This window comes from Erpetoichthys calabaricus, chromosome 11, assembly GCF_900747795.2.
Source record: "Erpetoichthys calabaricus chromosome 11, fErpCal1.3, whole genome shotgun sequence".
In the NCBI taxonomy this organism is placed as follows: domain Eukaryota; kingdom Metazoa; phylum Chordata; class Cladistia; order Polypteriformes; family Polypteridae; genus Erpetoichthys; species Erpetoichthys calabaricus.
Genome location: NC_041404.2, coordinates 96,067,211 through 96,081,628, shown reverse-complemented (window position 1 = coordinate 96,081,628; position 14,418 = coordinate 96,067,211). Strand labels below are relative to the sequence as shown.

At 42.1% G+C, this 14,418-nt stretch overlaps 1 long non-coding RNA gene across 1 annotated transcript; it reads right to left on the bottom strand.

The window, feature by feature from the left end:
* Positions 1 to 11,199: 11,199 nt before the first annotated feature.
* Positions 11,200 to 13,328, bottom strand: LOC127529580 (uncharacterized). Its single transcript, XR_007936200.1, has 3 exons — positions 13,155 to 13,328; positions 12,269 to 12,439; positions 11,200 to 11,823 (listed from the first exon to the last, which is right to left on the bottom strand). It is a non-coding gene; the product is annotated as an uncharacterized LOC127529580 (long non-coding RNA).
* Positions 13,329 to 14,418: the final 1,090 nt, after the last annotated feature.

The window sequence follows — 14,418 nt, the reverse complement described above, 5'->3', positions numbered from 1 at the left end:
GCCGAGCAGGCACAAGCAGCTGTAGGAGCAAACAAGGTAGTAAAGTTTTATTTATTTTGTTTATTTTAGATTAAACAGTCCTTAGCGGTCCAGAGGTAGAACAGTAAGTGGTCGACAGCGTAAGGGTTCATTAATACGGAGGAATACAAACAGTGCGAGTGGAGAGCTTATAAGAAAGAGGAGCGCAAAGGTAGGAGAAGAGACAGAGAAAAGTAAAGTTAACCTCATAGAAAGACAAATAGCAGGCAGCTGAGAGGGAGAACAGTGCAGGAGCTTAAGGGGAAAAGGTGTAAAATATCTGTAGCAGATCTTAGTTATACCATTTAAGTTAAGGAGCAGCCGAAAGAAGGAGAAATTTAATTAAAAAAAAAAAAAACTTAAGGCAGTTTACTAATCCCAAATCAAATTTTAATAATGAGGCCCATGCAATGCAAGTCCTGTTGGATGTTGGACTTTTTAGATGATGGTTTGGAAGAGCCAGTTGTCTATGAGGGCTACATCTGCAAGAGATGTCAGCTGATCCAGCACCTCGAGTTCAGGGTCGCTGAACTGGAGGAGGAGTTGGCTGACCTGCGTTGTAATAGAGAATTGGCAGACTTGGCCCAGGTGTCCTTTAGAGAGATAGTGTGCACCCCCAAGGTGGCGCGGGAGGAGATTCCAGACCAGACAGGTAGAAACAGGTGGGTCACGGTCACAAGGCGTAAGGCAAAGGGTGCACACTGTCCGAAGGCATCAACCCCAGAATTAGAAGTGGCAAACCGTTATCATGTCCTTGCAGAGCTGGACGGTGTCTCTGATAATTCTGAGGTGGTAGGCAGGGATGAGGAGCCCCAACGGGCCACCTCAAAACCAGTTCCCAAAAAGAGAGAGGTAGTGATAGTTGGGGACTCAATCATTAGGGGGATTGAAACACAGGTGTGCTCCAGAGAGAGAGAGTCTCGCACGGTGTGTTGCCTTCCGGGAGCACAGGTGGGGGACCTCCCTGGAAGGGTGGATAGGCTCTTGGCCAGAGCGGGGGTGGATCCAGTTGTCATTGTCCATGTTGGAACAAATGACATACATAAGGGTAGTCTGTCAGTTCTGTGATCCAAATTCAAAGAGTTAGGTGCTAAGCTGAGGAGCAGAACTGACAAGGTAGTCTTCTCCGAAGTTCTGCCTGTGCCACGTGCCAGACCAGGTAAGATTGAGGAGATTAGAAGGCTTAACGCGTGGCTCAAATCTTGGTGCAGGGTAGAAGGGTAGAGGTTTATGGGGCATTGGGACTCCTTTTGGAACAGATGGGACCTGTTTCGCCGTGACGGGTTACATCTGAACTGGAGGGGCACCAATGTATTGGGGAGGTATATGTGTAGGCTAGTCGAGGATTGTTTAAACTAGTGAATGGGGGGGCAGGGAGTTTAGGACAGGCCAGGTTTAGATCTATACATGGAAGAACAAACAATGGTGTAGAAACAAGAATGCATAGTAATGTAAATTCTAAGCAAACATTTAAATGTAGAAGGAGAAATACATTAAAAATAGCTTGCCTTAATGCTAGAAATATCAAAAATAAGGTAAGTGAGTTGAAGTTATATGTAGCAGAGCATAATTATGATATTATAGCAATAACGGAAACCTGGCTAAATAACAAAGATGAGGATGAGTGTAACATAGAGGGATACACATTTTTTAGGAAGGATAGACACAACAGAAAAGGAGGTGGGGTTGCTGTTTATGCCAAGCAGGATTTAAATGTAAGTCTTCTTCAGTTGGATGATGAGTCCCATCTTAATGAGGACATGTGGCTTCGCCTGAAAAATATTAGGGAAAGAGGTCTTATTTTAGGAGTGTGTTATAGACCACCCAATTCAGACAGTAATTTCAACACACATCTTTTTAGTAATATCAAAAAGGCAAGTTTACAGGGAGATATTATAGTCATGGGGGACTTTAATTATCCAAATATTAACTGGGATAAACTTACAGATGGCGTAGTACAAGAGCAGGAGTTTTTAGAAGTAATCAATGACTGTTTTTTAACACAGCATGTTAAAGCACCAACACGGGGTGAAGCCTGTCTGGATTTAGTATTTTGTAATAATCACGATAGAATTGAGGGTGTAGAGGTGATTGAACCACTAGGGTCAAGTGACCATAATATAATACAATTCTCAGTATTTTGTAAGAGTGCACATGCAAAGACTAAAACTGTTAAGTTGAACTTTGGTAGGGCTAATTTTGAGCAGATGCGACAAAGTCTAAGTAGGATACACTGGGATAAGCTTTTAAGTGTGGAGACAGTCGAGGAGCAGTGGAACAGGTTTAAAAATATTTTATATGTAATGCAGGACAGATACGTACCTAAATTTGGAATTAATAGGAAACTAAAAAAAAACTCCACGGTGGATTAATAAAGATTTAAACAAGAAGTTGCAAAGGAAAAAACTGCTTTATAAGGCATATAAGACTAATGACTGCAAAGTGCATATGAGAACATGAGGGCAACCATTAAGAAGGATATCAGGAAGACTAAAAGACAGTTGAAGAGGAATATAGCAGATAAGGTGAAAGAAGACCCTAAGAGATTCTTTCAGTATTTTAGTAGTAAAAGAACAGTCAAGGAGGAGGTCAAGTGCATCAGGAATAGTAAAGGGTAATTAAAAGATACAGACAGTGAAATAGCGGATGCCTTAAACTTACATTTTTCTGAGGTGTTTACAAGTGAGCAAGTGGATAACCTCCCAGAGGTAAACACGACTACTAAGGAGGTTCTGAGGGATTTGGAAATTGTAGAGGGAGAAGTGCTGCTCAGATTAAATAAGCTGAAATCGAACAAATCACCAGAACCAGATAATATTTATCCTCGTGTTCTTAAGGAGGCTAGTGAGTACATATATAAACCCTTGACGCATATTTTTAGGAAGTCACTACGCACTGGTGAGATTCCGAAAGACTGGAAAATGGCAAATATCATCCCATTATATAAAAAGGGTGACAAGGCAGATCCAAGCAACTATAGGCCAGTAAGCTTAACATGCATTACAGGAAAATTAATGGAAGGAATTATTAAGGATAAGATCGAGCAACACCTGGCAAGGACAGGAGTTATTCTAAACAGTCAGCATGGGTTCAGAAGAGGGAGGTCGTGTTTTACTAACATGCTGGAATTCTATGAGGAGGCAACAAAAGGATACAATCAAAGTGGAGCTTATGATATTATTTATCTGGACTTTCAGAAAGCATTTGATAAGGTGCCACATGAGAGGTTGGGCATCAAATTAAAAGAGGTGGGAATTCAGGGTGATGTTTGTAGATGGGTGCAGAAGTGGCTCAGACAAAGGAAGCAGAGGGTGATGGTGCGAGGAACCTCATCAGAACTGGCCAATGTTAAGAGTGGTGTTCCACAGGGGTCAGTGCTAGGGCCGCTGCTATTTTTAATATATATAAATGATTTAGATAGGAATATAAGTAACAAGCTGGTTAAGTTTGCAGATGATACCAAGATAGGTGGATTAGCAGATAATTTGGAATCCGTTATATCATTATAGAAGGACTTGGATAGCATACAGGCTTGGGCAGATTTGTGGCAGATGAAATTTAATGTCAGTAAATGTAAAGTATTACACATTGGAAGTAAAAATGTTAGGTTTGAATACACAACGGGCGGTCGGAAAATCGAGAGTACACCTTGTGAGAAGGATTTAGGAGTCATAGTGGACTCTAAGCTACGAACTTCCCGACAGTGTTCAGAAGCCATTAAGAAGGCTAACAGAACGTTAGGATATATAGCATGATGTGTGGAGTACAAGTCCAAGGAGGTTATGCTCAACCTTTATAATGCACTGGTGAGGCCTCATCTTGAGTACTGTGTGCAGTTTTGGTCTCCAGGCTACAAAAAGGACATAGCAACGCTAGAAAATGTCCAGAGAAGAGCGACTAGGCTGATTCCAGGGCTACAGGGGTTGAATTATGAGGAAAGATTAAAAGAGCTGAGCCTTTACAGTTTAAGCAAAAGAAGATTAAGAGGTGACATGATTGAAGTGTTTAAAATTATGAAGGGAATTAGTGCAGTGGATCGAGACTGTTATTTTAAAATGAGTTCATCAAGAACACGGGAACACAGTTGGAAACTTGTTAAGGGTAAATTTCATACAAACATTAGGAAGTTTTTCTTTACACAAAGAACAATAGAAACTTGGAATAAGCTACCAAGTAGTGTGGTAGACAGTAAGACGTTAGGGTCTTTCAAAACTCGACTTGATGTTTTCTTGGAAGAAATAAGTGGATAGTACTGGCGAGCTTTGTTGGGCTGAATGGCCTGTTCTCATCTAGAGTGTTCTAATGTTTCTTCCAGGATTGCCAGTTGGCAACCTTCCTCAGATGCATTCAGAGCAACCAGTGAAATAAACTAATGGTGAAATTACATAATGTTATCATACTGGAAAATGAGCGGGCGTTATTGCTCTGTAGTGGGTACAAATCTTTAGGTTTAACGTTGGATGGTTTCTTTTCTGGTTTCTGATTGGATGGTGTCTTGTTTTTGTTCAAATCAAGTTTTGACTATGCATGCATCTCGTGCTCCTGACAATTAAACAGGAACGCTATGATAAGAGGTGTGTACGTCTGGTGCTTTTGTGATTAAGTTATATATATGTGAAGATTGTTTAAAAGTTTATAATATACTTTGAATCAATTTTGAATGTTGTATGGGTTTTGGTATTTGTTATTGTGTAGTTATTTTATTTTATTTTTCTTTCAAATTTTAATGTAGTGTAGCGTATGGTCACATTTTTAACATTTTTTTTTTCCTTTTTCCCTCAAAGTGACTGAATGGGCTACACAAAATGTTTCATAGTTTTTTGTTTACTAAGTGCATTCTTTAATACATTCTTGACAGAATTCTGTGGCACTGAGATATTTTTTGAGTCTTTTGTTTACTGAAGAAATTCAAATTGGACACTGTCAGCAGCTGTGTAGACTCCAGACTCACAGCTGAAACTGCAAACATAATTTAAGTACTGAGAACTACTTTTTGTGGTTCAGTGCTTTTTGCACTTTTATTTTAATATAAATATTCTAGAACTACAAGGTTTATTTATTTATGAAGTGTTTACATTTATGAAGTGTTGTTCCACACTTTATCAGAGGTTGTCTTGAGACTAATATTTAAGAGTGAAATGTATGTGTAAAAGCTGAATCTTCTGTCTCCTCATTCATAAAAAAATTCCAGGACAAAATGGTGTTTGTTGGTTTTTTGAATCTGTGCCAGCACAAGAAAACTGATGTATATTGTGTGGCCTGGGTTAGACTTGGGATTCCCTGGACATACTGTAAGCACTTTGAATGTGACCAGGATTTGAACATTCAAATCTAAAAATTCTGGAAATGTTACACAGTCCCTAACTAATGGTACTTCACTAATCATGTCACCTTATAAAACAGGCCTGTTTAAATGGCAGGACATGGGCCATGTTCGGCCCAGAAGCAGCCTCCAAGTGGCCTAGCCCGTGATCCTTCCAGGGCTCCAGACTGCAACTAAAATGGTCTCAGATTCAACCAAAAATAGGCTTTGGCGGTTATCATTTCTACTTAGTTCGCCAGTTGCAAATGAAATCATTGAAACTTTAAACTAATTATATTGTAACAGATGCAACAGACCATTTTTTATTGTTAAGTGGATGTGCCATTAACATATGTGTTGGTACAGGCTCACACTTGCATATCCCTGAGCCACATAAAGGCTGGTTTATATCCCATGCTGGTGTGATAAGCTGCCCAGACACAGACAGACGGACACCATGTTCAAGTCCACCACACGTTTATTATTCATAATCCTATAATATTCATGTCCTCCTGGGCGTCCCGGTTGAGCACCCTTGCCTCTCATGGTGGAACACCGGACGGGACCGCACGTGCGCCCGTCTCCTCAGCCTTCCGTGGGTTTTCCCTCTGCACCCGCAGAGGGCGGCCCTTCTCTGGACATGAGCCTCCTGCCTCACGTTTGCCCTTATCGGAGAAACCGGCATTCTTTCCTCGGCTCCCCCTTTCACTCTTGGACGCGGTGACGGACTGAGTCTCCTTATAGCATAGAAAGAGACCCTGTCGCGTCTGCGTCCCTTTAACTCGCCTCGAGGCTGCGGCCGGCTTAGGGAAGAGGGCGTTAGGACCCAGGGCACTTAGCAGCCCACGTCCTGCTAGCCCCCTCGCCCTGCATGCAGCACTCACCATCACATCTCCTGTAGGAGATCCCCCTTTTGGACTCCGATCACGGGGTTCACGGATCCTGTCGGTGGGACCTCCAACATGCTGTACGGGATCGATTAGACTTCCCGTTCCCGCCGTACCTCTCCGGCCGAAGGTTTGCTCGCTGCGCCGTTCCGTCCGCTCTTCCAGCGCCTCCTCTGACGCGACTGGTTTCCCCTCCAGCGTCTGCTCCCCAGCACGGAGGGCACACAGCACCTGTGGATGCGACTCCACAGAACACTGATCAACCGCTAGCGCCTGTAGAGCCGCAGACATGGACAAAAGTACAGCCAGCAGTGAGCCTTCCTTATTGTCAGCTACAGCTGCTGGCTGCTCTTTGGGGCCCTTCGAAGGACGCGCGCACCCAGCTACACGTCCTCCCTTATCGGAGGAACTGGCTTCCGCAAGCTGCTTCCTCCGTTTACTTTGGGACGCCGCGACGGTTCGGATCTGCCCATTGTAAGAGGGCAGACCCAGCCCCGCTGGCGTCCGGAGCTTCACGGGGTCGGTCTCCCTTACCTTCCCCGCTGTGCCTCTCCGTCCAGGAGCTCCTGCAGCGCGCCGATCCTCTCCTGCCTGCGGCTCTCGATCCGACGCCACTGCCATCCCTCCTGACTCCAGCGCCTCCGCCCGGAGGGCACATCACTCGGCCGGCGGCGACAGCACAAGGCACAGTTGTTCGTGCAGGCCCTGCAAAATCGCCGCCAAGGAGAGAGAAGCAACCAGCGGTGGGCTTACCTTATGAGTAGTTCCACTTACCGACTGCTCTCTATGGGCCCTTCCCTGCGGCCCACTCGGGTTTCTTCCTGGCACGAGATGGACATTCCCTGGTCCCACCTCTCTACAGTCATTGGCGGGTACACAGGACACACCATCCAATCCCGTGCCTGCCACGGGGAGGGACACTTGGTCTGCCGCCATTTTGGCTCTACTGCCCCTGGTGCGGCGCCATTCTGGCTCTTGGAGTTGCAGCTCCATACTTTCTGCAGCTCTCCCGACTGCCGCCTCCGCGCTGCCAATGGCCCATGGACCGGCACGCCTCTGCCACGGACGCGGATCTGGGCATACCCTGCCGGCAACAAAAGAGGGAAGTCCAACCCCGCAGGGCAGACCACCGTTATGCAGGGCACTCACCTCCCGGATCCCGTCATCCAGCCGTATCTGCTGCACTCTAGCCTTTCCTTCAGCAATACCGTCCTGGCTGCCGTTTCCGACAGCGCGTCAGTCGGAGTCTGCTGCACTCCAGCCACACCCGTTGGTGCTCCTCCGCACCCAGGGATCAGAGCCTTTTTGTGGACCACTGGCAGTCCCAGGGGAGAATCGCTCCCGCGGAGTTGTGCATGCGTCGCTCCCGCGGCGCGTGTGGGGGTTCCGCTGCTGCGCCAGGCTGCTCACAGAACATTTTTTGACTACAGGTTCCTGCCTTGAACCAGGCAGACCATCCTGCCGACTACGCCACCGTGATAAGCTGCCCGGACACAGACAGACGGACACCATGTTCAAGTCCACCACACGTTTATTATTCATAATAATAAGTCCAATAAAGTGCACAAACCCAGTGCCTCCAGCACCAATCTCCCCCAAAGTCCAGGCTCTCACTCTCTCTGCCTGCTCTCAGGCCGCCTCCTCTCTCCTGCCTCCAAACCTTGTCCTCTCCTCACCCGACTCCAGTCCTTCTTTGCAGGGAGGCGGCCCCTTTTATAAGTGCCCGGATGGGCTCCAGGTGCTTCCCGACACTCCTAAGACACTCCCCTGTGTGGCGGAAGTGCCGGCTGTATTCCCGGAAGCCCTCCAGGTGCTCCCAATCTTCTTCCCCCCAGCACTTCCTGGTGTGGCGGAAGTGTTGGGGTTCCGGGTCCTTTAGGCATAGGGGCGCCCCCTGGCGGAGACCACGGGCCCCTACAGGGTTGGGCTTCCAAGCCCTGCACCCGTTACCCCTAAAGGAACCAGGGCGGTCGCCCTCTCGTGGTCTGGAGGAGGCATGAGCCCTCCTCCTGTCCTCCTGGGCGTCCCAGCTGGGCACCACCCCCAGCCACGTGCCACACTGGTTGCAAGGGAGTCGTGACGAAAATGACGTCCAACTTGGAGACGCACGCAGGAAAATATTTCTAAATACATGTTGCTGCTGAGGGGAAGGCCATGTATTCCAAATGGTGAATTTCAAAGTAAGGCTGGTTACGATTGTGCCAGAATAATGAACGAAGGGCTGAATATGACATTTGGAATGCAAACATTTGGAATTCATCTGCCCATCATTTAGGTCCCCTGTTATAAATATATCTGTGTCCTGTGGAATTCAGTTTTCCCTTCTGATTTGGTGCGGCATTCTAAGATGTGATTATCACCGATCTCATTGCGTTCATGCATCTTTGCATACCGTTTCTCTTTTGATTTAACGCATACTTTATGCAAAATGGCGGCCTGTCCGTCAGTAAACATGTACGAGCAGTCGCCTGCCTCCTGTTTCGTAATGTACAGTGATGTGGTGAAGTCTGCATTTTAAGGTTGAAGGTGTATTACAGTCATTTTACCGAGGTGCTCTGTAGTTGACGGTGGACAAGTAAACTTTGTTAAAATTCATATCAATAATGCCACTTTGTTAGTTGCTGCTTCAGTTGTTTTGCCATGCGCACTATATATGTTCTTCAACAGGAGCTCATCAACAAAGAAACATGGAAAATAAGATTTAGTAAAAAAAATAATAGTGATAATTTTAATTAATAATTCAATGTGTGACACCCAAGAACTCTGTATAAATACATTTTAGAGACAAATCATTAAAATAAATGTACCAATCCACTTTCACGCCGCAGGTGGTGCGTTGCTCTTAAATATTTATTCAGGTAGATTTTTTCTGGGGGTCGGGGAAACAATTTCAACAGGAAAGGCTTTGTTGTGGAACTCAAATGTAACCTCTGTCATATGAGTGATTCAAACCGTGTGCATGAAATAGTTTAAGTTCTTTGAAAAAAATCCCTTGCCTGTCATGACCACCCATTTAAATTGGGAGAGGATCTCGTATTTCAAAAGGGAAACAAATGTTATTGCTAATACTGTGCACTTTTTTGATTTTATGCACTTTGAGATGTGCTTGGGTCAGATGTGAGCAAAATGTTTACTTCTTTTATTTCAAATTTGATAAAAAGTATTTATACTACCTCAGATTCTGTTCAGTTATAGCTTTTAGCCTGTGGGACCCAGCAGGGCAGCGCCAAACTCCAATGTCCATGGAGCCTGTCGCTACCCGCTCTGCGTGCCTGTCTGATTTGCGCACACAGGCATATTGAAAACCTAGCATGCCATAAAGTGTTCACGCATGCGTTGAACAGATTGAGCAGCACCGTAAAGTGTGCGATGACGTAGCCTTTCAATACGCACACACGCGCGGATCGGGCCAGCAACAGGAACCAGGTAGTGACATACACTGCATGCGCTTAATGAAAAAAACAAAAAAAATCCACTTTACGGCACGTCTCAATCTGAACTGTGCATGCCCATTCACAACTTGACATTACGGTATATTCATTTTAGTTCCACATTAGTTTACCATAATGAAAATATTCATCCTGCAAAATAAATGAAGCAGCTTTCGTGGCGTAATGTTGACGTCCAAGGTTCGATCGCCGTAAGGGGAAGCATAGCTGTGCACACCTGATGAGCCCCAATTAGGGCGAAACACATGTTGTGTACTCCTTGTATTATTTGGCAGGTATTGTGTGTGTATGAGTGTGTGTATATAAGTATGTAGTGTTTTTATTTTTTCACTCACGTAATAAATGATATAAAGTCCCCTTTCCGTTTTGATCTATTGTTGCAATTTCCTTCTATGGACAAATTGTGTTTGTTTAAAAATATCATTAGATATCAATTATTATTAATAAAATTGCCATTTGTCTTAAGGCATCAGGTTTACAAAACCTAATGTAGCCAACCAGTTTTATAGAAATAAATGGTCATTTCCAACAAAAGAAAAGAATTAACACTGTGTTACATGGCATTGTGCTGATTGTCCCCCTTAGTGTTAACTGTGACAGACCCCTTGTTAAATTTTGTTAATTCGTTCTTAGTTGTGCAGTCAGGTCAGATGCTGAAGAAATCAAGAGTATAAAGCCACCGGTTCAAATCCTCATTTATTCCAATGGTTATTAATCTTACAAAGAAGTTCAATTTTACATCCACAGGCTTAAATTGAGTGAGCAGTTATCACTTGAATCAATCTATATGATGTTTTTTTACAGTAAGTTGCTTGCTGCTATAGTTCATATTTGTAATACGTTTGTTCTTAGTGGTGTTTTTAATGTTGTTTCAAGGTGTCTCTGTAAAACCTTCCAAGAAACCAAACTTACCTATTAAGACAATAAAACTGAACTGAATTTAACAGTTGTAAAATAAAATATTCTCCAGTAACTGAGCAGAAGTTAAACAACATGAAGTAGTTTAGTTTAAAATTATAATAATAATAACTCATTACATTTATATAGTGCTTTTCTCAGTACTCAAATTGCTATCCACACAGGGAGGAACCAGGAAGCAAACCCACAATCTTCCACAGTCTCCTTACTGCAAAGCAGCAGCACTACCACTGCACCACCTGTGAGAAAGTTTAATACCATATGGACAGAGTATTATTTCTTACAAGTTTAATCAACATAACACACCGTTGTTTGTGTGCAGACTCCTCATCTCATGTGAATGGTTTTATTCACCTATATTGACACAGAGCCAGTTCATTTTTATAACTTTAAAAAAAGGAAATACAATACACTTTTTCATATTTTTTTTATTGAATAAATAAATGGTATGTTTAAAAATAACAAAAGTGAAATATCTGTGAAGAATGTCAAAAAAAATTATACACACAAATTAATATATGAGTAGAAAATTCAGTAATAAAGATGTATAAATGGTAAATGCATTTAACTACAACACAAATACAATGAAAATGGCCAACAATGGGGAGGTTTTAAAAACAAACTATTAGGGAAAGGGAACACAAACATATTTACAGATCTTTAAAAAAAATGTTAGCCAAGGTTGTGAACATTAAAAGTGAATCATTAAATTTGTCAAAAAAAGGAAAAATGCTATTTTAGTTTTATGAACAAGATACTACTCAGAGTCAGAGTTATTATCCAGCAATATTCCATAAAAAATGTGTTCTATTTAAACTGACATTTTTCCTGATCTGTCCCTTAAAATCAGTAATAATATTTCTATATCACCTTTTCTTACAAGTGTAGCTCAAATTGCTCTACAAAAACATACAGTGACAAAGAAAATTGAGGGCATTATAAAAGTAAATAAGAAGCAAATGGAGGGGTCTTTGTCCTTTGTAATAAATACACTGCCTGGTCAAATGGCCAGGGACAAAGACAAACTTGCACCTTTGAAAGATGTTGGAGATAATAAACCTCTGGGGTTCCCAAGCCAAAGTCCACACAGCCTGCTCTGCACATCACAGCATACATAATTGCGTCCGTCTCAGTCCAATCACAATTCCATTTCAGGACATCTTGTGAACTTTTCTTCTCTCTGGCATCACAGGCAGTTGGAGTTGATGTAACAGACGATGGAGACACAGGGGGGCACCACTGCAATTAACTGGAAAAAGAAAACAGAGAAAAACAGCAGAAGTTAGTGCCCAATGCAGATCTGACAAACTGTACACAGTACCATTTCTAGTCTATTACAACCAATGCAAGTAATTAAGAAAAAGCCAGATTAGAAAAGTGGGCTTGTTGAAGTTTTTTGAAATGCTTGACATTTGCAGCCTGGCACTTCTCTATTGGCAAAGCATTCCAGATTTTGTTGCACGAGTACAGAAAGATGCCGGTTTTTATGGTTGATCTTGAAATAAAAAGCAAAGCAACGTTTGAGAAAAGAAATGTTGGGAGCAGAAACTCCAAAATACAGGCAGGGTCTAAAATACTTAAAGCCTTCTATATATTTAATAGAACCTTAAAATCAATTCTATGTGAGACAGACAGCCAGTGTAATGAGACTGAGACAGTTTTCAGAGGATAAAAAAAACAAAATAGGCCAATACCTCGTGATCACTTGGCAAAGGCACAGCAGATCAGAGCAGAGGTTGAGATGGAGGATTTTAGAAGTGCCGGGCAGGAGGGCCACCCACTACTTCAACACGGCACACATCTCTCCGTCCTTCTTGTTTAACTACTGCCCCATAACATAACTGGACTCTTCTACATCACTGTAACTGTTAAAAACATAAACACAGTAGATACACGATGTTAACTCAGAGTTAAAACATTAATAAAGTGTACTTTTACTTCTTGTTCTGCCTCCTTTCTTGGTACACCTGTAGATCAATTATTACCAAAGTTAACCATCACAATAGATAAAGTTCTGCTTAGAGTAAAGTCTAACTAATATTATTTTTAATTATTGTGTTTTTTGTTGGATTTTGAAAGAACCCCAACTTAATTGTCATTATATATAGCATCATTTTTTTTTCTTTTACATTATGCATACAGTAGGCATTGTGACAATCTCTGTATATCTGAACTTCTAATGTGATGTGCTCAGGTGTCATTACTTATATAAAAACATCTTCATTTTTCTCTCCTGCCTTAGTTTTGTTTTAAGTTAAAATTAAGTCTTGGTTCTTTCAAAATCCAAAAACAAAGCACAGTAACTTAAGAAAATGAATGATATTTTGCAAAACGGAACAACATCCCTTTTTAGTGACTGCTGGTACTGATGTGCGCTGTCTCTGTGTTTGTGAGGATTCACACTCTGAGGCTTTCCTGTCTAAAATTAAAAAGCCAGTGTTAGTTACTGTATAGAGTGAGGAAACATACGGTACAGTATTCAAGGCAGCAAAATATTACAGATCAAGTAATAAATATGGGGAGGCTTTGTAGGAATTGTGCACAAATTACTTCTGAAACTGAAAGCCTCAGTAGTCTTACCTGTAGAAATAGCAAATCTAACATGAACTGCACATCATCTCGAATTGGGAATCTTAAAAGCAGAAGAAAAGAACATCCAGTTGTGTCTCAGAATTTGGGTACACTGGCATCTGTTCAGCCACATGGAAGACTGGTTACCACCGGGCATCCTGTAGGGTCAAGAAAAAAAATTACAAAAAAAAAAAAAAAAGTTATTTCTAAGGAGCAAGCCTTCTCCATTATATTCAGTTAAATGTATGTGTGTGTACTCCTGCTAAACCAACAGCTTAAATGATAAGCTAATGACATGTAACAACAGCAGGTGCCCAGCCTGTCATTGTGCCACATTAGACGCACACCATACTTCTCTGATGGCTTTGGACATCATAAATTTTAAATTTGCCTGTTTTCTGCCATAGAATTTTTTTCTACCAAACAAGGTTAAAGAAATCCATTTCAAAATTATGAATAAATAGTAGCCAACTAACAAATTAATACATAAGTATGACATCAATATATCGCCAAAATGTAGTTTATGTACAAATGAAGACAAATCCCCTCTCACATTTCTTTTACTTCTGATCCTTTCCAAAATGTTTTATAAAGATTTATTTCTGTTACTGTCTTGAATGACAAACCAATATTTCACTGTTTAAGTATTGTTCTTCTTCTGTATACAGTTTTGAAGACTAAATGTTATAAAATGCAGTAACTGTGGTTTCCTTGCTTCATAAATTTCCAATACATAAGTGTAAAGTTCAGAACGTTAGACCCTGTTGTGATGTGAGATTTTACATATAACTTGATAAATATTTTGTATGTCTTTATTTGTAATTTAGGCAAAGCCTTTACCCCCCCTTTTTATGACTGAGTGTTTTTGAATTTTACGACAGAGTTGGGAGAGGATGTGCTTTAAACCAGTTTGGCAAGTGTTTCTCTGCTAAAGTCTTTCAACCCCCCGCAAGAAAGCCATAAACACATATGGTCTTGGGGGTGGCAGGTTTTAGGATGTTGTAGTTCCCCATTGGTCTGAAGTATGGCTGTTTGGGATTGGCTTGGATCAGAAGCTTTTAAGTACCATGATGTCCTATTGGCTCTAGGGGTTGGACAGAACATTTATAAATGTACGTGCTTAACCTCACAATCTCTCTCTCTTACTAACCAACATCTGAAAGAAGCATCTCTCTTGCTAACCTGTGATGATGTAGAAGTATCTTTCTCTCTTACTAACCAACATCTGAAAGAAGCATCTCTCTTGCTAACCTGTGATGATGAAGACAACACA